Raw genomic sequence first — 22,253 nt, 5'->3', positions numbered from 1 at the left:
CTCGGAGTCGGTGGTATGGCCCTCCGGGCCCATGTGAGATGCAGCTCCCTCGTGCGCCGATGCCACTTCTCCTCCGCCTGATGATGCTAATGCACACATGAACAGAAAAACCAACAAAAAGGGGGGGGAGAAGAAAGAAAGACATGTTGAGTGCATGCATTGGCGGCACCGTTGGCTGAGAGGACAGACACAGAAGCCCCCAGCACTACGCCGCGCACTCGGGGTATACTACTCAATTATTGTGACTTGGCCTACAGGTCTATGGACGACAAATGCACACATAGGTGAGGCCGGACCATGGATAGCTGTACATAGCACCCTACAGAGGTGGGGGCGGGGGCACAGGGCCATGCCTAACGGAGGGGCCTAGCCTACAGAAAGCGCCCTGGCCTAGAGATAGCCACAGCCCTCCTCCCCCACCCAGACACCTCCACTGTGCGCTAATATAGCAGAATGTGCTGATACTCACCCCCTTGTGTCTGCTGTGATGTCCTCATGCGCCCATCCAAATCGGGGTAGGCCACCGCTAGGATCCGGGACATCAGGGGGGTCAATTGCCGGCTGGCACCCCTCCTACGTTGGGAGGCCATCCCCAGCAGAGCCTCGGCGGTCTTTCTGCTCCCGCGGCGGATGTCCTCCCACCTCTTGCGGCAGTGGGTGCCCCGTCTGTTGTGGACCCCCAGGGCCCGGACGTCCTTGGCGATGGCACGCCAAATTTCGATCTTCTGATGGGCGCTGACCTATGTGACATGTACAGGGTGGGAAAAGAAATATCATCACTTTTCTGCATGGTCGATGTGAGTGGCCCCCCTCCCCAACCTTGCCATGTGGCACATGCTCTCATCTGTCGTGCATTGCACTCCTCATTCGCTCACCTCCCCACCATCTTACATCCACCCCACTCAACACAGGCATAGCCCATACTACGTGCTCCCTGTGTACTTACCTGTTGGTCTGGAGGACCGTAGAGTAGCGCATACTGGGGGAGGACCCCATCAACAAGTTTCTCCAATTCCTCAGATGTGAAGGCAGGGGCCCTTTCCCCAGTCGCAGCAGCCATTGTATCTCCCAGACCGAGGTCACAGCAGCACTTGCAGTATAGGTCCTCTCCTGTGGATGATCAGGTCTCGAGTGATTAAGCAGTTAGAAAATGGCGGTCAGGCCCGCGGCGGTGCGTACCGCGACCGCCGGCGCACATCGTCATTGGCTCCTGAAACCCATAGGGTTCAATGTTAACCAATGCGGCTTAGCACCGCGGTCTTCGACCGCCTACCGCCACGGTGTGCCACGCCAGCGCATTGAGCTCACATCCCATTGTCACACTTCACAGGTCAGGCAGCCGCCATTTCAAGGGCCCACATGGCCTAATTTCTACTGCGTCACACAGGCCTAGGCCTTGCATTGCCACTCATACAAGCCATTCAATGCATAGCGAATCGTGTACTGTGCAAGCTGTGTGAACGTACCTGTGGGTTGCTTGACTCTGTGCTCCATGTTGTCCTTCCTAGGCACCGTCCGCTGGGACTTGCAAGGAGAAGGAGGAATCCTACTGTGTACAGACCGCTGGTGGACCTGTCGACAATGGAAGAACGACATATCATACTGACATACAGGCTTGACAGAGCCACTATACATGCACAGTGTGCCCAGCTAGAGCCAGACCTGATGTCCCCCATCCGCCAACCCACAGGGATTCCCCCTCTGGTGCAGGTTCTGTCAGTACTCCATTTTTTGGCAAGTGGATCATTCCAAACAGTGGCCATATCATCAGGGATGTCTCAGCCTATGTTTTCTAAGGTTTTGTCCAGAGTGTTGTCTGCCCTGATGAAATACATGCGGAGCTACATTGTGTTCCCTGAGGTGGTCGATTTGCCTACAGTGAAGGGTGATTTCTATGTCCTTGGACATATCCCCAACGTCATTGGTGCCATTGATGGGACCCATGTGGCTTTGGTCCCCCCCAGTGGAAGTGAGCAGGTGTACAGGAACAGAAAAAGTTATCATTCGATGAGTGTCCAGGTGGTCTGTTTAGCAGACCAGTACATCTCCCATGTAAATGCAAAGTTCCCTGGGTCAGTGCATGACGCGTATATCATGCGAAATAGCAGCATCCCGTATGTGATGGAACAGCTACAGAGACACCGTGTGTGGCTATTGGGGGACTCTGGTTACCCCAACCTGTCCTGGCTACTGACCCCAGTAAGGAATCCCAGGACAAGGTGTAGGAGGCTGGACTGGCTTGTAGTGAGTACCAAGGGGTACTTGCACCTTGCACCAGGCCCAGTTATCCCTTATTAGTGTATAGGGTGACTAGCAGCTTAGGCTGATAGATAATGGTAGCTTAGCAGAGCAGCTTAGGCTGAACTAGGAGACGTGTGAAGCTACTACCGTACCACAAGTGTCACTTGCACAATATCATAAGAAAACACAATACACAGTTACACTAAAAATAAAGGTACTTTATTTTTATGACAATATGTCACAGTATCTCAGAGTGTACCCTCAGAGTGAGGATAGCAAATATACACAAGTTATATGTACACAGTACTAAAAATATGCAGTATAGTCTTAGAAAACAGTGCAAACAATGTATAGTTACAATAGGATGCAATGGAGACACATAGGGATAGGGGCAACACAAACCATATACTCCAAAAGTGGAATGCGAACCATGAATGGACCCCAAACCTATGTGACCTTGTAGAGGGTCGCTGGGACTATTAGAAAATAGTGAGAGTTAGAAAACTAGCCCTCCCCAAGACCCTGAAAAGTGAGTGCAAAGTGCACTGAAGTTCCCCAGAAGACAAAGAAGTCGTAATAGAGGAATAATGCAGGAAAGACACAAACCAACAATGCAACAACTGTGGATTTCCAATCTAGGGTACCTGTGGAACAAGGGGACCAAGTCCAAAAGTCACAAGCAAGTCGGAGATGGGCAAATGCCCAGGAAATGCCAGCTGCGGGTGCAAAGAAGCTTCGACTGGACAGAAGAAGCAAAGGTTTCTGCAGGAACGAAAAGGGCTAGAGACTTCCCCTTTGGTGGACGGATCTTTCTCGCCCTGGAGAGTTGTGCAGAAGTGTTTTCCCGCCGAAAGGACGCCAACAAGCCTTGCTAGCTGCAAATCGTGCAGTTGGCATTTTTGGACGCTGCTGAGGCCCAGGAGGGACCAGGAGGTCGCAAATTGGACCTGCAGAGAGAGGGGACGTCGAGCAAGACAAGGAGCCCTCACTGAGGCAGGTAGCACCCGGAAAAGTTCCAGAAACAGGCACTACGAGGATGCATGAAACAGTGCTCGCCGACGTTGCACAAAGGAGTCCCATGTCGCCGGAGACCAACTTAGAAAGTCGTGCAATGCAGGTTAGAGTGCCGTGGACCCAGGCTTGGCTGTGCACAAAGGATTTCTGCCGGAAGTGCACAGGGGCCGGAGAAGTTGCAAAAGTTGCGGTTACCAACAATGCAGTCTGGAGTGGGGAGGCAAGGACTTACCTCCACCAAACTCGGACTGAAGAGTCACTGGACTGTGGCAGTCTCTTGGACAGGGTTGCTGGATTCAAGGGACCTCGCTCGTCATGCTGAGAGGAGACCCAAGGGACCGGTAATGCAGCTTTTTGGTGCCTGCGGTTGCAGGGGGAAGATTCCGTCGACCCACGGGAGATTTCTTCGCAGCTTCTGGTGCAGAGAGGAGGCAGACTACCCCCACAGCATGCACAAGCAGGAAAACAGTCGAGAAGGCGGCAGGATCAGCGTTACGGAGTTGCAGTAGTCGTCTTTGCTACTATGTTGCAGGTTTGCAGGCTTCCAGCGCGGTCAGCAGTTGATTCCTTATCAGAAGGTGAAGAGAGAGATGCAGAGGAACCCGGATGAGCTCTTGCATTCGTTATCTAAAGTTTCCCCAGAGACAGAGACCCTAAATAGCCAGAAAAGAGGGTTTGGCTACCTAGGAGAGAGGAGAGGCTACTAACACCTGAAGGAGCCTATCACAAGGAGTCTCTGACGTCACCTGGTGGCACTGGCCACTCAGAGCAGTCCAGTGTGCCAGCAGCACCTCTGTTTCCAAGATGGCAGAGGTCTGGAGCACACTGGAGGAGCTCTGGACATCTCCCAGGGGAGGTGCAGGTCAGGGGAGTGGTCACTCCCCTTTCCTTTGTCCAGTTTCGCGCCAGAGCAGAGGCTAAGGGGTCCCTGAACCGGTGTAGACTGGCTTATGCAGAATTGGGCACATCTGTGCCCAAGAAAGCATTTCCAGAGGCTGGGGGAGGCTACTCCTCCCCTGCCTTCACACCATTTTCCAAAGGGAGAGGGTGTAACACCCTCTCTCAGAGGAAGTCCTTTGTTCTGCCATCCTGGGACAAGCCTGGCTTGACCCCAGGGGGGCAGAAACCTGTCTGAGGGGTTGGCAGCAGCACCAGCTGCAGTGAAACCCCAGGAAAGGCAGTTTGGCAGTACCAGGGTCTGTGCTACAGACCACTGGGATCATGGAATTGTCCCAATAATGCTAGGATGGCATAGAGGGGGCAATTCCATGATCTTAGACATGTTACATGGCCATATTCGGAGTTACCATTGTGAAGCTACATATAGGTAGTGACCTATATGTAGTGCACGCGTGTAATGGTGTCCCCGCACTCACAATGTTCAGGGAATTGGCCCTGAACAATGTGGGGGCACCTTGGCTAGTGCCAGGGTGCCCTCACACTAAGTAACTTTGCACCTAACCTTTACCAGGTAAAGGTTAGACATATAGGTGACTTATAAGTTACTTAAGTGCAGTGTAAAATGGCTGTGAAATAACGTGGACGTTATTTCACTCAGGCTGCAGTGGCAGGCCTGTGTAAGAATTGTCAGAGCTCCCTATGGGTGGCAAAAGAAATGCTGAAGCCCATAGGAATCTCCTGGAACCCCAATACCCTGGGTACCTCAGTACCATATACTAGGGAATTATAAGGGTGTTCCAGAAAGCCAATGTAAATTGGTAAAATTGGTCACTAGCCTGTTAGTGACAATTTGTACAGAGAGAGCATAACCACTGAGGTTCTGGTTAGCAGAGCCTCAGTGAGACAGTTAGGCACCACACAGGGAACACATACATATAGGCCACAACCTTATGAGCACTGGGGTCCTGACTAGCAGGGTCCCAGTGACACATAACAAACATACTGAAAACATAGGGTTTTCACTATGAGCACTGGGCCCTGGCTGGCAGGATCCCAGTGAGACAGTGAAAACACCCTGACATACACTCAAAAACAGGCCTAAAGTGGGTGTAACAAGGCTAGAAAGAGGCTACTTTCTCACACAAGGGCAGAGGAACGGTACAATGAAGCCCATGGGCGAACTAGGAGGATCATAGAAAGAACCTTCGGGCTCCTGAAGGCCAGGTTTAGGTGCCTGCATATGACAGGTGGATCCCTAATGTACTCACCAAAGAAGGTGTGCCATATCATCGTGGCCTGCTGTATGCTTCACAATCTGGCTTTGCGACGCCAGGTGCCTTTTCTGCAGGAGGATGGTCCAGATGGTGGTGTTGTAGCAGCTGTGGAGCCTGTGGAGAGTGAAGAGGAGGAAGACGACGGGGACGACACAGACAACAGGGACACAGTGATACAACAGTATTTTCAGTAGCACACAGGTAATAATCAACCACGCCATTTTACATTTACTTAAAGCCTCCTGCCTCTCTACTGTCGGTGTCTCCCCCCAGTTCCTGTTAACTGATTTGTGACTTTCCCTTCTCTTTTCAGAGCTGTAGGCCCCACTGCGTGACTTCTGCTTTGTTTGCCCATGGACTACAGCTGTTTGACAGTGGTATGTTGTCATCACAATGTAACTGAACATTTTTGCACCGTTATGTCTAATACATTTGTTAAGAATACAAGCAGACTCCAGATTTTCTGAGTGCAATAAGTGATTTAATTAAAGTGCTACATTTAGGTACATGATTGTAAAACGATGATGGGTGGGGGTGGAGTAATGTCCATGGCAGAGTCCAGTTCTCAGTCTCACAGGTGCATTGTCCATATGCCTGTGGAAGGATGGAGCAGGGGCAGTTTAAGGTTGGACAGGGTGACAATGTGGGACAGTGGGATGACATCAGGGGGTATCGTTTGCTGGCGGGGGTCTTGGCATCCTACTCTGTCTTCTTGTGAGATCTCAGGTTCCGCTTACGGGGTGGTTCTTCTTCTGCAGGAGGTGGGGTTCTGGTGGCCTGTCGTTGTGTGGGGGCCTCCTGTCCACTAGCGCCGGCGGAGGTGGTAGGCTGTTCCTGGTCTATTCTAGTGACAGGGGCCCTTTGGGGTGCCACATGGTCCCGCAATGTGGTGACTATCTGGTTAAGGGCCACGACGATGGTCCCCATTGCGGAACGAATGTTCCTCAGTTCCTCTCTGAACCCCATGTACTGTTCCTCCTGCAGTGCCTGGATCTCCTGGAACCTGGCCAGTACCGTCGCCATCGTCTCCTGGGAGTGGTGGTATGCTCCCATGATGGAGGAGAGGGCCTCTTGGAGAGTGGGTTCCCTGGGCCTGTCCCCCCCCTGTCGCACAGCAGCCCTCCCAGTTCCCCTGTGTTCCTGGGCCTCTGTCCCCTGGACGGTGTGCCCACTACCACTGCCCCCAGGTCCCTGTTGTTGTTGGGGTGGTGGGTCAACCTGGGTGCCCTGTAGTGGCGGACACACCGCTGCTTGACGTGTCCTGGAGACAGAGGCATGGGCCCGCTGGGTGGGAGCTGTGCTGGTGTTCCCAGAGGGGGTTAGGTCTGCTGTAGCCTGTGGCTGTCTGTGGGGAACCGACTGTCCCGAGGTCCCCGATGGGCCAGGCTGGTCATCTGGGTCCAGGGAGACAGAGCTGCTGTCATCACTGGGGGCCTCTTCTGGGGGTGGGATGGACATCTCTGGACCCTCCGTGGCGGTGTGGTGGCGTTCGGGTCCTGCAGGGGTATAAGGGTATGGTTATTGCTTCTGTGTGTGGCATTTCGTGTAATGGGTGGGTGGCCGTGTACCCAAGTGCAGGCATTCCCTTGTGGGGGCTTTTTTGAGGGTGGCTTGTGGGGGTGATGTGTGCGTGCATGCTTTGGTGATGGGTGTCCATGGTTTGTGGTCGCATGCAGGGCTTGGTGTTGGGATGGGTGGGTTGTGATGGTGAGCCATTTGCAAGGAGTTGGTGTGTTGGGGGTGGGGGTATGATTTGGCATGCAGGTGGGTTGGGGGGAATGAAGTAGTTAAGATTTGACTTACCAGAGTCCATTCCTCCAGATACTCCTGCGAGGCCGTCAGGATGCAGGATGTGCAAGACTTCCTCCTCCCATGCTGTAAATTCTGGGGGAGTAGGTGGGGGTCCGCCGCCAGTCTTCTGCACCGCAATGTTGTGCCTTGATACCATGGAACGCACCTTCCCCCGTAGGTCGTTCCAGCGCTTCCTTATGTCATCCCGATTGCGTGGATGCTGTCCCACAGCGTTGACCCTGTCGACTATCCTTTGCCATAGCTCCATCTTCCTAGCAATTGTGGTGTGCTGCACCTGTGCCCCGAAGAGCTGGGGCTCTACACAAACTATTTCCTCAACCATGACCCTGAGTTCTGCGTCAGAGAACCTGGGGTGTCTTTGAGGTGCCATGGGGTGGTGTGGATGAGGTGAGGGATGTTGTATGTGTTGTGGAGTGTGGTGTGTGTGGTGGTGTATGGTGTTTTGTGCGTGGTAATTGTGTGGGTGATGTTGTGATTTGCCTCTGTGTGATGGTCTACTCTAAGCAGTGCTGTCTCTCTCTGTCCTTCAGTCGCTATTGTGGTCGTAAGGGTTTGTGGGTGATGTGGGTGTGTGTTTTATATTGTATTGGATGTGTGGGAGTGTTGTTTGTATGTGTATCAGGTGTGTGTGTTTCAAATTGTCCAATGTGGTTGTGTTTTGTAAGGGTGTGTGTATTTTGACCGCGGCGGTGTGTACCGCCAATGGAATACCGCGGTTGAAAGACCGCCACGTGGATTCGTGGGTCGTGATGGCATGGGCGTATTTCTGTTGGCGTGACGGTGGAGGTTTGGTCATCGCCAGTTTTACGCTGACCTTTGGTGAGGCGGACTTTTGTGGATGTCGGGTTTTTGGCTGTTTGCCAGTTGCAGGTCAGAATGACCGTGGCGGTTTACCGTGGCCGCAGGGGTGTTATGGCGGTCTTCTGACCGGCGGTAAGCGCCTTTTACCGCCTAGGTCAGAATGACCCCCTATGTCTATTCTTCTGTTGTCTTTTTTTATTTCAGTCGTTCATGGTGGCTTGGAAACTTTATATGCATTTTTCTGTTGCTTTTGCCCTTTCCTGATTTCTGGTTTCTAGGTTGCCATGGATCTCAGGGGTACATTATACGTGCATCTCTCTGGCCCAATATTTGTATTCTTCTGTCTCAAAATATAAAAATTTTATTGTCCATTCTTTATTTCTTGTGTCCAGAATGATGTGGATCTCTAGGGCCCATTGTGTGCATTCTTCTGACCCATTATTTGTATTCTTGTCTTGCCTTTTCTTTATTTCTTGTGTCTAGGGTGCAAGGACCCCTGGGGCACATTATATGAATTTTGTGTTGTCCTTTCCATATATCCGGTGTCCAGAGTGGCATGGATCCCATGGTCACATATATGTATTCTTCTGGCTTATCACATGTGTTGCTCTGTTGGCCTTGTCCTTTCTTTATTTGAGGTATTGCATTCTTCTGGCTCCTTATACGTATTCTTCTGTCAGCCTTTATTTATTTGTGACGTCCAGAGGGATGTGGGTCGTTGGGGCACATTGTAGTCTTCTATTGTCTATTCTTCATGCCTTGGGTCATAGATCCCCGGGGCACATCATATCTATTCTTCTGTTGTTCTTTCTTTATCTCTGGAGCCCAGATGGTCTGGGTCCGGTGAACATTTATGTATTCTTCTGTTGTCCTTCCTTTATTTCTGGTGTCCAGAGGGACGTGGATTCTGTGTCCGGGCCAGAGGCTCAGATTCTATGTCAGGACTGAAGGCTCCTATTATGATTCTCTAGTTGTACTGCATATTGTTTACAGCAGCCAATTACAACCAAGAAACCTTAAAATACGTTTCCCATGAACAGCATAAACACATCACACATCACATGCTTCAAGCACCGTGAAGCTAGACCTTTAAGAGTTGTCAGCACTGTTTTGGATCCAATTTCTTTGCTAAGATAACGGAAAAACAACATCTCTGATTACTGAACCATAAGTCTTTGTAACTGAACCAAGTCCGAAAGCCCAGACCAGGGCCAACCATTCCCCAACATTGGTAATGCCAACTTCCATGTGGGCCGGGAAAAGACATCTCCTCTTGGGAGTGGAGTGCAACCAATCAGTTAGTACTGGATCTACACTTTAGTCTATCTTGGTTAGCTGGCAACAGTCTGGAGCCGCCCTGTTTCAGGTGTGCTTTTGATCATTTTCTGTGTAGATGAGGGGCAAGGCATAGACCTTGTCTCCCCCATGTTAATATACAAGTACAATCCCAATGTAGAGTGGGCAAACCAGGCAATGCAATGACATGATGCAAGCATGCACACTGTTCATGTGAAATCTAGTTTAACTTTTTCTTGGTTATAATTGGCTGCTGTAAAATATATACAGTTGGGGGGCGGAGCTATCTCGAGGGCTATCATCAGGCCGCTCCTTTTACCAAGGTCCTCAACTAGGTTTTTACGACAGACGACGTAGTGGATGGTACGATATATTACAGGGAACTACATCCTTTCCAACAAGGTTCAGAGGTGGCCAAGGTCGCTACACCAGTGGGGCAAATCTAGATATGTAGGTGCTAATATATATTTTTTCAAATATAATATTGAGGGGCAGAGATACTTGTTCCTACACAATTGGAAACTGGTGATAGACACTGTGCAATTGTTCAAACTAAAGTTCTAGCTACCCAAATACATCACACCCCCTTCTCACAAATCTGTCCTTTCCCCTCCTCGCGCAGAACTATTGGTTAATGATGTTCCATCTGCCATATCAGTAGGACATGTAAGTATTGGGCGTGAATCAATGGGTAAGCACCCATTAGTGTGTAAATAAAAGAGGGGGATTAGATTTTCGAATCTTCCGCAGCCCTGCTTCTCTGTGCTATGAGATGTGAATGTCATGTTGGATATCTAAAGATGGCCAAGTAATACAGACCTGACACACAAGTAATTGACTACCAAGCTGACTATTTTGTTATGTTTGATTTTGCTGTGGGTTCATTTTAGAGCTCCGTCTGGGCACACATATTTTAGCTTAGGCCTGTGCCCTTTCCCCTAGTTACATTCTCCATTTTCATTTATCCATTTTTAATTCATTTTAGCATGACTGGCTTTTAGCGGGCATATTTTTGATTTCTAATCAGCTACTATTCCATGTACGCGTTGCTTATTGTTTTCAGTGCACAACATCCCACAGCACACTTTTGCTCAAGGTTTCCAGTGCAGCAAATGATATTCCACCTAGATATTAGTGCCACAACAGTGTGTAGATAGCTTTGACATTTAGGCACATAATCACGTCAAGCCTCTTTCTACGTAGTCAACAAGTTTGTTATAAAGCAACACACTGGTCAGGAAAAGATTAGAGCCAAGATATCCAGCCAAGATATCCATCTACGCTGTATGCTGTTTTCATTTCTACCTTGTTGACCTCAACCCCGTCTCTACAAGCAGCCAATGAGACGGCGGTCCGACCCCTGTTTCAGGTAGTGGAGGTGGGTGCTCTTCCCATGGACTGAGTACAGGCAGATTTGGGCTATCACCATTATGTCTCATCTTCCTAATAATTGCAGCTCATATATTTTATCGTAGATTGCAGTCTTTTCAATATATGCATTGAAAACTATCCTGCATCTCTTCCTTCTGCCTATGTGTGTGTATAAAACCTTGCCAATGAGAAAGTAGTGAGCTTTGTCGACTAGGACTTCCTTGAGGAGTTACAGTGTCATGCATCAGGCTGCCAGAAATCACCTTTACTGTCTAGGTGTGGGGGAGGTGCTGCTAGGGTTAGGGTTAGGCCGACAGCTACCAGATGGTGTGGGGTGACTCAGGCACCAACAAGTGGTGGTGCTCCCACCCAAATCCAGGAGTCTCATTCCCATATCGAGAATCCTATGACATGGTGCCACCAACATTTATAAGGCACTAATAGGTCTCCTGAGTATCTCTGTTTCTCACACACCAAAGGAACGCTAAGTACCATTATACGGAGACATCTATTAGCTTTGGGAAAGTCCTCATCAGTTGAATAGGGAGCACCTATCTAGGTAGTAGGTTGTTCAAGCTTGAACCTTAGAAGGATTCCCCTGTTAGTGTTCCTAACTCCAATCCCTATCTTCCGATATGGCACAACAAGTAAATATTTGAGAAAACTGTAAACAACCAGTCACGCAGTTCCTTTTGACTAATGAACTAACAAATGAGGATGGGGAAGTTACATTTGTTGTTGAGGCCCATGACGCATACAGAACAGAAATATTCTACTCCAGGGTCACCTTTTCATGAAGCTAAGACAGATTCCTATACATTTCACATATACAGAATAGCGAATGTACCACAACAGTACAGAGCATATCAATACATAGAAATACCTTTAAATTATCAAGAACACCAAGATTCGTTCAATGACCCCCTCCCACATGTAATACAACCTGTTAGACTAGGTCCCTTAAGTAACGATGGACCTACCTGGCCAACATTGCCCACATATACACCACATCCCAATGTGCAAGCTATGCAAGTAGCTGAAGTGCGCACATTATACAATGAACTAGTAGCTATATATAGACGCTTAATACCATTTGTAATGTGTACCTTAAACACTGCCCCAGAAAGGGTTGTTCCAGCTATAAATCAACTGGCCGTAACAGGAATAAGTTCACAAACTGTCCTCCATTAATGGGAAAAGCACTCACTGAGTGGGAGTAGATTCAGTTCTGGGTTGTGCAAAAAAAACAAACCAGCTCGAAGCAGTGTTTCCCCATATGGGACCCCAAGATAAACATAGAACTCTCACAATGTGCTTGCATTTAGGAATGGTTCCCTCAATAGAAGATTGTACCACTTGGGGCACAGTCTTTGCTGCAATAACACTACACGTGGTACTCCGACACTTGCAAATTTACCAGAAGTGTTAAAACAAATTCAGAATAAACACAGAGCAGCCCCGGCCCAGGACTTGGGGGTGAAACTGATGCGCAATTTCAACAGTCTCCTTGATAATCGTAAGTAATAAATAAAGGGGAAGCCGCAGCACTGTCAATAGGCCAGCAGCTCTGTGAGATTCCTCAAATAGATAAGAAACATGAGCTGCCAAAGATTATTTCCAATATAGGCCAGGATAATCTGGGGGCTAAACCAGCTAAACCACAAATACAGAGTACTTCTGGGAAGTAAAGAAAAAAGAATCCAAAGAGGAGAATCTCTGCATGCAATCGGAGATGTCAGAGATATCAATATACTGACAGTCGCCCATCTCCTTCCTTCCAGGACACACCAGATAAGCAGAGTGAGAGAGGTAGGTCGTCAGAGCATCAAAGTGGTTATGTGAAGCAAAAAAAGGACTCACAACGTTCTAGAGATACATTTACGAAACAGAAGAAAAACTTCCACTTCCACAGCAAAAGACCCAATATAAAGAGAAAAAGGTTGCAGCACTTTCAAGGCTGCAGTACTTTCAGTGAAGAATGCCAAAAATATTGAGAACTCTACGGAAGAACAGGACGTGGGCAGTGACTCTGCTAGACAGTACACAGAGGTCACAATATGTCACCAGAGTCTTATAGATCTCCTGGATGTGACACCGACTAACAACTTTGTTGAAGTCAAAAATGTGGACAGGCGCGCCTTCCCACCCAACAGGGTTTACAAATTAAACATACAGATTGAGGGAGACATGGAGCACACTATTACCGCTACCTTCTTAAGAAGATTAACACTAAATTCTGACATTCTATTGGCAGAAAAGGATTGGCCACTGGAATTTGTCCGTGTGCTCCCACAATGGGAAGATTTCATTTTCTATTCTTTCTCATTTCTAGTTCCAGACATAGTGAAAGAAGATTACACTGCAGATTTGCAATGGTGCAAGCCACAGCACTATGCCACAACCATGCAGGGTGGGACAGAGAATCCCCCTACCACGTTATTCCCATAAGATCTACTCCACAGTTACATCCTTAATATCCAATTAAACATGAAGCTACAGCACCAGTGTAGGAGGCTGGACTGGCTTGTAGTGAGTACCAAGGGGTACTTGCACCTTGCACCAGGCCCAGTTATCCCTTATTAGTGTATAGGGTGTCTAGCAGCTTAGGCTGATAGATAATGGTAGCTTAGCAGAGCAGCTTAGGCTGAACTAGGATACGTGTGAAGCTACCACAGTACCACAAGTGTCACTTGCACAATACCATAAGAAAACACAATACACAGTTATACTAAAAATAAAGGTACTTTATTTTTATGACAATATGTCACAGTATCTCAGAGTGTACCCTCAGTGAGAGGATAGGAAATATACACAAGATATATGTACACAATACCAAAAATATGCAGTATAGTCTTAGAAAACAGTGCAAACAATGTATAGTTACAATAGGATGCAATGGAGACACATAGGGATAGGGGCAACACAAACCATATACTCCAAAAGTGGAATGCGAACCACGAATGGACCCCAAACCTATGTGACCTTGTAGAGGGTCGCTGGGACTATTAGAAAATAGTGAGAGTTAGAAAACTAGCCCTCCCCAAGACCCTGAAAAGTGAGTGCAAAGTGCACTGAAGTTCCCCAGGAGACAGAGAAGTCGTAATACAGGAATAATGCAGGAAAGACACAAACCAACAATGCAACAACTGTGGATTTCCAATCTAGGGTACCTGTGGAACAAGGGGACCAAGTCCAAAAGTCACAAGCAAGTCGGAGATGGGCAAATGCCCAGGAAAGGCCAGCTGCGGGTGCAAAGAAGCTTCGACTGGACAGAAGAAGCAAAGGTTTCTGCAGGAACAAAAAGGGTTAGAGACTTACCCTTTGGTGGACGGATCCCTCTTGCCTTGGAGAGTCGTGCAGAAGTGTTTTCCCGCCGAAAAGACGCCAACAAGCCTTGCTAGCTGCAAATCGTGCAGTTAGCGTTTTTGGACGCTGCTGAGGCCCAGGAGGGACCAGGAGGTCGCAAATTGGACCTGCAGAGAGAGGGGACGTCGAGCAAGACAAGGAGCCTCACTGAAGGAGGTAGCACCCGAAGAAGTGCCAGAAACAGGCACTACAAGGATGTGTGAAACGGTGCTCGCCGAAGTTGCACAAAGGAGTCCCACGTCGCCGGAGACCAACTTAGAAAGTCGTGCAATGCAGGTTAGAGTGTCGTGGACCCAGGCTTGGCTGTGCTCAAAGGATTTCCACCGGAAGTGCACAGGGGCCGGAGAAGTTGCAAAAGTCGTGGTTACCAACAATGCAGTCTGGAGTGGGGAGGCAAGGACTTACCTCCACCAAACTCGGACTGAAGAGCCACTGGACTGTGGCAGTCTCTTGGACAGAGTTGCTGGATTCAAGGGACCTCGCTCGTCGTGCTGAGAGGAGACCCAAGGGACCGGTAATGCAGCTTTTGGTGCCTGCGGTTGCAGGGGGAAGATTCCGTCGACCCACGGGAGATTTCTTCGGAGCTTCTGGTGCAGAGAGGAGGCAGACTACCCCCACAGCATGCACAAGCAGGAAAACAGTCGAGAAGGCGGCAGGATCAGCGTTACAGAGTTGCAGTAGTCGTCTTTGCTACTATGTTGCAGGTTTGCAGGCTTCCAGCGCGGTCAGCAGTCGATTCCTTATCAGAAGGTGAAGAGAGAGATGCAGAGGAACTCGGATGAGCTCTTGCATTCGTTATCTAAAGTTTCCCCAGAGACAGAGACCCTAAATAGCCAGAAAAGAGGGTTTGGCTACCTAGGAGAGAGGAGAGGCTACTAACACCTGAAGGAGCCTATCACAAGGAGTCTCTGACGTCACCTGGTGGCACTGGCCACTCAGAGCAGTCCAGTGTGCCAGCAGCACCTCTGTTTCCAAGATGGCAGCGGTCTGGAGCACACTGGAGGAGCTCTGGACACCTCCCAGGGGAGGTGCAGGTCAGGGGAGTGGTCACTCCCCTTTCCTTTGTCCAGTTTCGCGCCAGAGCAGGGGCTAAGGGGTCCCTGAACCGGTGTAGACTGGCTTATGCAGAATTGGGCACATCTGTGCCCAAGAAAGCATTTCCAGAGGCTGGGGAAGGCTACTCCTCCCCTGCCTTCACACCATTTTCCAAAGGGAGAGGGTGTAACACCCTTTCTCAGAGGAAGTCCTTGGTTCTGCCATCCTGGGACAAGCCTGGCTTGACCCCAGGGGGGCAGAAACCTGTCTGAGGGGTTGGCAGCAGCAGCAGCTGCAGTGAAACCCCAGGAAAGGCAGTTTGGCAGTACCAGGGTCTGTGCTACAGACCACTGGGATCATGGAATTGTCCCAATAATGCTAGGATGGCATAGAGGGGGCAATTCCATGATCTTAGACATGTTACATGGCCATATTCGGAGTTACCATTGTGAAGCTACATATAGGTAGTGACCTATATGTAGTGCACGCGTGTAATGGTGTCCCCGCACTCACAATGTTCAGGGAATTGGCCCTGAACAATGTGGGGGCACCTTGGCTAGTGCCAGGGTGCCCTCACACTAAGTAACTTTGCACCTAACCTTTACCAGGTAAAGGTTAGACATATAGGTGACTTATAAGTTACTTAAGTGCAGTGTAAAATGGCTGTGAAATAACGTGGACGTTATTTCACTCAGGCTGCAGTGGCAGGCCTGTGTAAGAATTGTCAGAGCTCCCTATGGGTGGCAAAAGAAATGCTGCAGCCCATAGGGATCTCCTGGAACCCCAATACCCTGGGTACCTCAGTACCATATACTAGGGAATTATAAGGGTGTTCCAGAAAGCCAATGTAAATTGGTAAAATTGGTCACTAGCCTGTTAGTGACAATTTGTACAGAGAGAGCATAACCACTGAGGTTCTGGTTAGCAGAGCCTCAGTGAGACAGTTAGGCACCACACAGGGAACACATACATATAGGCCACAACCTTATGAGCACTGGGGTCCTGACTAGCAGGGTCCCAGTGACACATAACAAACATACTGAAAACATAGGGTTTTCACTATGAGCACTGGGCCCTGGCTGGCAGGATCCCAGTGAGACAGTGAAAACACCCTGACCTACACTCACAAACAGGCCTAAAGTGGGGGTAACAAGGCTAGAAAGAGGCTACTTTCTCACACAACCCCCCCCCCCAAACGAAGGACAATAAGGCTAACCTTGGCCAGTTGAGACTTTATTGTCTAAGTGGTGATAAGTAGAGAGTAGCTCTGCAATAGACTGGTTACTCCCTTTATCATCCACTATATGGTTACTTCCCTGTGGGGATGTAAACCACCCTGTTTGAAGTTTTTTAGCTAACCAACAATGTGAAGATGTATTTTCAGAGTTTCTATCAGTAAGTTTTAGTTTAGAGCAGTGGGAATTATCCACTGAACCTATTTGTAATGATGGAAATGCCAGACAGGGATGCTGTCTCAGTAAAGCCATAGCTGGGCAAAAACTTTGTCCATTTGGCTGGAAGAGAGAACAGGGATGCTGTTTCTCTTGAGTTGGAGCAGGGCAGGGATGCTGTCCTATCAGCTCCACACTAGGGCAGGGATGCTGTCCTAAGTGTTGTGAGGCAGTGCAGGGTTTCTGCACTAAAGTTTCTCTGGGAGGGTTGGAGGGATGCTCCATGTGAACTAAAATGGTGCTCTTTTTGTCACCAATGTTAGTTATCCCACAGAGAAGTACTTCCACCTCAGGGAGTACAGCTATGCCAGCTGATGATTCCCTTGGAACAGGTGCCACCCCAAGAGAGGTTTCTCCCACCACAGGAATGCTATCCTGACTGGTTGGGTGGTTAGGGGATACTGTGATACCCTTTTTACCTGTTGATGGAGAGGGATCCTGAGTTTTCAGGCCTTCTCTCCTTTGCTTTTTCATTTCATTAGAAATGAGAGGGAACAATTCCTCAGGGATGCCCAGCATGGCTGCATGGGCATAAAACTCTACATCAGCCCAACCTGAGGCCTCTAGGTCATTACCTAAGAGACAGTCTACAGGTAAGCTAGGTGATACCACCACCTGCTTAGGGCCAGTAACTCCACCCCAACTAAACTGAATTATAGCTAAGGGAAGAAACTTAGTGGAGTTATGGACATCAATAATCTTATACTGTTGTCCAATGATGTGTTGATCAGGGTGCACTAGGTTTTCAGTCACCAAGGTGAAACTGGCACCTGTGTCCCTGTAGGCCAAGGCCTCAACACCATTTATTGAAACTGTCTGCCTGTACTTATCCATTGTAAGGGGACAAGCAGCCAGTGTGGCAAGGCCAATGCCACTAGGTGTGACAGAAACTGTCTTGGGACTGACTACCCCAGTTTCTACTATGGACCCATAAGTGAACCCAACTACACCCTTAACTTGACTGTTGCCAGCAGTCCCACCACTAGTACCACTACTGCTAGGGGCACTAGAGCTTGATGTATTAGTGGTGGTAGGCTCAGGGGGTTTACCTGGACAGGACTTATCCCCTGGCCTATGGCCTCTATTTTTACACACAAAGCGCCAAGGCTTTTTAAATTGTGTAGGTTGAGAAGAAGAGGAAGAATTTGTTTTATCCCCACCCTCTGAAGAGTGTTTAAGATTTGAAGTGGGATCTTTGGTTTTACCCTTATCCCCATGCTTATCTTGAGATTTTTCACCATCTTCTTAGTGTTCTCCTTGTCACCACCTGTATGAACTTTTCTGTTCACTCTTGTTCTGACCCATTTGTCTGCCTTCTTTCCCAATTCTTGGGGAGAGGTCAGATCAGAGTCCACCAAGTACTGGTGCAACAAATCAGACACACAATTATTAAGAATATGCTCTCTCAGGATCAAGTTATACAGGCTGTCATAATCAGTAACTTTACTGCCATGTAACCACCCCTCCAAGGCCTTCACCGAATGGTCAATGAAATCAACCCAGTCTTGTGAAGACTCCTTTTTGGTCTCTCTGAACTTTATCCTGTATTGTTCAGTGGTTAAGCCATAACCGTCCAGGAGTGCATTCTTAAGAACTTGGAAATTATTGGCATCACTTTCTTTCACAGTAAGGAGCCTATCCCTACCTTTTCCACTAAATGATAGCCATAGGATAGCAGCCCACTGCCTTTGAGGGACATCCTGTACAACACAGGCCCTCTCAAGTGCAGCAAACCACTTGTTAATGTCATCCCCCTCCTTATAAGGGGGAACTATCTTGTGCAGATTCCTGGAATCATGCTCTTTTATAGGATGACTATGGGGAATACTGCTGCTGCCACCATGGGTATCAAAACCCAACTTCTGTCTTTCCTTCTCTAATTCAAAAGACTGTCTATCCAAATCCAGCTGTTGTTTTTTAAGCTTCAGTCTGGTTTGTTCCACCCTCAACTTATTGAGTTCCCTCTCTAACATTCTGTCATCAGGGTTGGTGGGAGGGACATTCCTAGAAACAGAGGTATGATGGGAATGAACAGAAGGAGACCTGTCCCTTACAGAAGCCACCCTAACAGCTTGGCTGACAGTGTAATGTGAGAGCACATCATCTGGATGAAGTGACTCCACCTCTGGACCAACTATGCTAGACTGTCTAGTAAGGGGCAGGCTAGGAAGTTTCTTTCCTGAATCTTTTCCTGGGGGAGTCCCTGAATCAGATTGGGAACTATTAGGTACTTTTTCAACAGATGAGGCACCTATTGCCTTATCTTGTTCTTTAAGCATGTTAACTAACAATTCCAAGGAAGGATTCTTCCCTACACTCAAACCTCTCTCTACACAGAGACTCCTTGCTCTTTTCCAGCTAAGGTTGTCATATGCAAGTTTGGACAGATCAACATTTTGGCCTGTGCCAGACATTTTTAGAGAGAGTTAAAGTGATAGAAAAAGAGAAAAAAGTTTTCAGAACTTTTTGGAAAGACAGCAAAAAACTTTTTAAACTTTTAAGAACTTTTTGCAAGTTTAGAAGTACTTTTCAGCACTTAGAAAACAGTGAAAAGAGGAAATGCAAAACTTTTTAGCTATGTGTACACAAACTGAACTTGTTTTGTATATTTTTCTCTTATGAAAAGTACAATGACAAGAGTGGTAAGTAGTCTCAAGCACTTATCCCACCGCTGCACAACCAATGTAGGAGGCTGGACTGGCTTGTAGTGAGTACGAAGGGGTACTTGCACCTTGCACCAGGCCCAGTTATCCCTTATTAGTGTATAGGGTGTCTAGCAGCTTAGGCTGATAGATAATGGTAGCTTAGCAGAGCAGCTTAGGCTGAACTAGGAGACGTGTGAAGCTACCACAGTACCACAAGTGTCACTTGCACAATACCATAAGAAAACACAATACACAGTTATACTAAAAATAAAGGTACTTTATTTTTATGACAATATGTCACAGTATCTCAGAGTGTACCCTCAGAGTGAGGATAGCAAATATACACAAGTTATATGTACACAGTACTAAAAATATGCAGTATAGTCTTAGAAAACAGTGCAAACAATGTATAGTTACAATAGGATGCAATGGAGACACATAGGGATAGGGGCAACACAAACCATATACTCCAAAAGTGGAATGCGAACCACAAATGGACCCCAAACCTATGTGACCTTGTAGAGGGTCGCTGGGACTATTAGAAAATAGTGAGAGTTAGAAAACTAGCCCTCCCCAAGACCCTGAAAAGTGAGTGCAAAGTGCACTGAAGTTCCCCAGGAGACAGAGAAGTCGTAATAGAGGAATAATGCAGGAAAGACACAAACCAACAATGCAACAACTGTGGATTTCCAATCTAGGGTACCTGTGGAACAAGGGGACCAAGTCCAAAAGTCACAAGCAAGTCGGAGATGGGCAAATGCCCAGGAAATGCCAGCTGCGGGTGCAAAGAAGCTTCGACTGGACAGAAGAAGCAAAGGTTTCTGCAGGAACGAAAAGGGTTAGTGACTTCCCCTTTGGTGGACGGATCCCACTTGCCTTGGAGAGTCGTGCAGAAGTGTTTTCCCGCCGAAAGGACGCCAACAAGCCTTGCTAGCTGCAAATCGTGCGGTTAGCGTTTTTGGACGCTGCTGAGGCCCAGGAGGAACCAGGAGGTCGCAAATTGGACCTGCAGAGAGAGGGGACGTCGAGCAAGACAAGGAGCCCTCACTGAAGGAGGTAGCATCCGGAGAAGTGCCAGAAACAGGCACTACGAGGATGTGTGAAACGGTGCTCGCCGAAGTTGCACAAAGGAGTCCCACGTCGCCGGAGACCAACTTAGAAAGTCGTGCAATGCAGGTTAGAGTGCCGTGGACCCAGGCTTGGCTGTGCACAAAGGATTTCCGCCGGAAGTGCACAGGGGCCAGAGAAGTTGCAAAAGTCGCGGTTACCAACAATGCAGTCTGGAGTGGGGAGGCAAGGACTTACCTCCACCAAACTCGGACTGAAGAGCCACTGGACTGTGGCAGTCTCTTGGACAGAGTTGCTGGATTCAAGGGACCTCGCTCGTCGTGCTGAGAGGAGACCCAAGGGACCGGTAATGCAGCTTTTTGGTGCCTGCGGTTGCAGGGGGAAGATTCCGTCGACCCACGGGAGATTTCTTCGGAGCTTCTGGTGCAGAGAGGAGGCAGACTACCCCCACAGCATGCACAAGCAGGAAAACAGTCGAGAAGGCGGCAGGATCAGCGTTACAGAGTTGCAGTAGTCGTCTTTGCTACTATGTTGCAGGTTTGCAGGCTTCCAGCGCAGTCAGCAGTCGATTCCTTATCAGAAGGTGAAGAGAGAGATGCAGAGGAACTCGGATGAGCTCTTGCATTCGTTATCTAAAGTTTCCCCAGAGACAGAGACCCTAAATAGCCAGAAAAGAGGGTTTGGCTACCTAGGAGAGAGGAGAGGCTACTAACACCTGAAGGAGCCTATCACAAGGAGTCTCTGATGTCACCTGGTGGCACTGGCCACTCAGAGCAGTCCAGTGTGCCAGCAGCACCTCTGTTTCCAAGATGGCAGAGGTCTGGAGCACACTGGAGGAGCTCTGGACACCTCCCAGGGGAGGTGCAGGTCAGGGGAGTGGTCACTCCCCTTTCCTTTGTCCAGTTTCGCGCCAGAGCAGGGGCTAAGGGGTCCCTGAACCGGTGTAGACTGGCTTATGCAGAATTGGGCACATCTGTGCCCAAGAAAGCATTTCCAGAGGCTGGGGGAGGCTACTCCTCCCCTGCCTTCACACCATTTTCCAAAGGGAGAGGGTGTAACACCCTTTCTCAGAGGAAGTCCTTTGTTCTGCCATCCTGGGACAAGCCTGGCTTGACCCCAGGGGGGCAGAAACCTGTCTGAGGGGTTGGCAGCAGCAGCAGCTGCAGTGAAACCCCAGGAAAGGCAGTTTGGCAGTACCAGGGTCTGTGCTACAGACCACTGGGATCATGGAATTGTCCCAATAATGCTAGGATGGCATAGAGGGGGCAATTCCATGAGCTTAGACATGTTACATGGCCATATTCGGAGTTACCATTGTGAAGCTACATATAGGTAGTGACCTATATGTAGTGCACACGTTTAATGGTGTCCCCGCACTCACAATGTTCAGGGAATTGGCCCTGAACAATGTGGGGGCACCTTGGCTAGTGCCAGGGTGCCCTCACACTAAGTAACTTTGCACCTAACCTTTACCAGGTAAAGGTTAGACATATAGGTGACTTATAAGTTACTTAAGTGCAGTGTAAAATGGCTGTGAAATAACGTGGACGTTATTTCACTCAGGCTGCAGTGGCAGGCCTGTGTAAGAATTGTCAGAGCTCCCTATGGGTGGCAAAAGAAATGCTGCAGCCCATAGGGATCTCCTGGAACCCCAATACCCTGGGTACCTCAGTACCATATACTAGGGCAGTGGTTCCCAAAGTTTTTTGACCCGCGGCTCCCCTGACCTATTGGCCACTGGCCATGGCTCCCCATTATGTTACTTTCTTTTGGTGGGTGGGGGGATGTAAGCCCGGCCTCTGGAGTAGTTCTTTTTTTCACTCTAAAACTTAATTGGGATGGAGGCGATGAAGGTACCATATTCATAAATATAACAAAATTAAAATGTAACAATTGTTTAATTTAAAAAAACAAACTTTAATTTGTAAAGTCAGAAACAATACTCTTCAACACTTGGGTGTACATTTGGATTTTTTAAA

This window comes from Pleurodeles waltl, chromosome 10, assembly GCF_031143425.1.
Source record: "Pleurodeles waltl isolate 20211129_DDA chromosome 10, aPleWal1.hap1.20221129, whole genome shotgun sequence".
Classification (NCBI taxonomy): Eukaryota; Metazoa; Chordata; class Amphibia; order Caudata; family Salamandridae; genus Pleurodeles; species Pleurodeles waltl.
Note: the sequence above shows the minus strand (reverse complement) of the source record.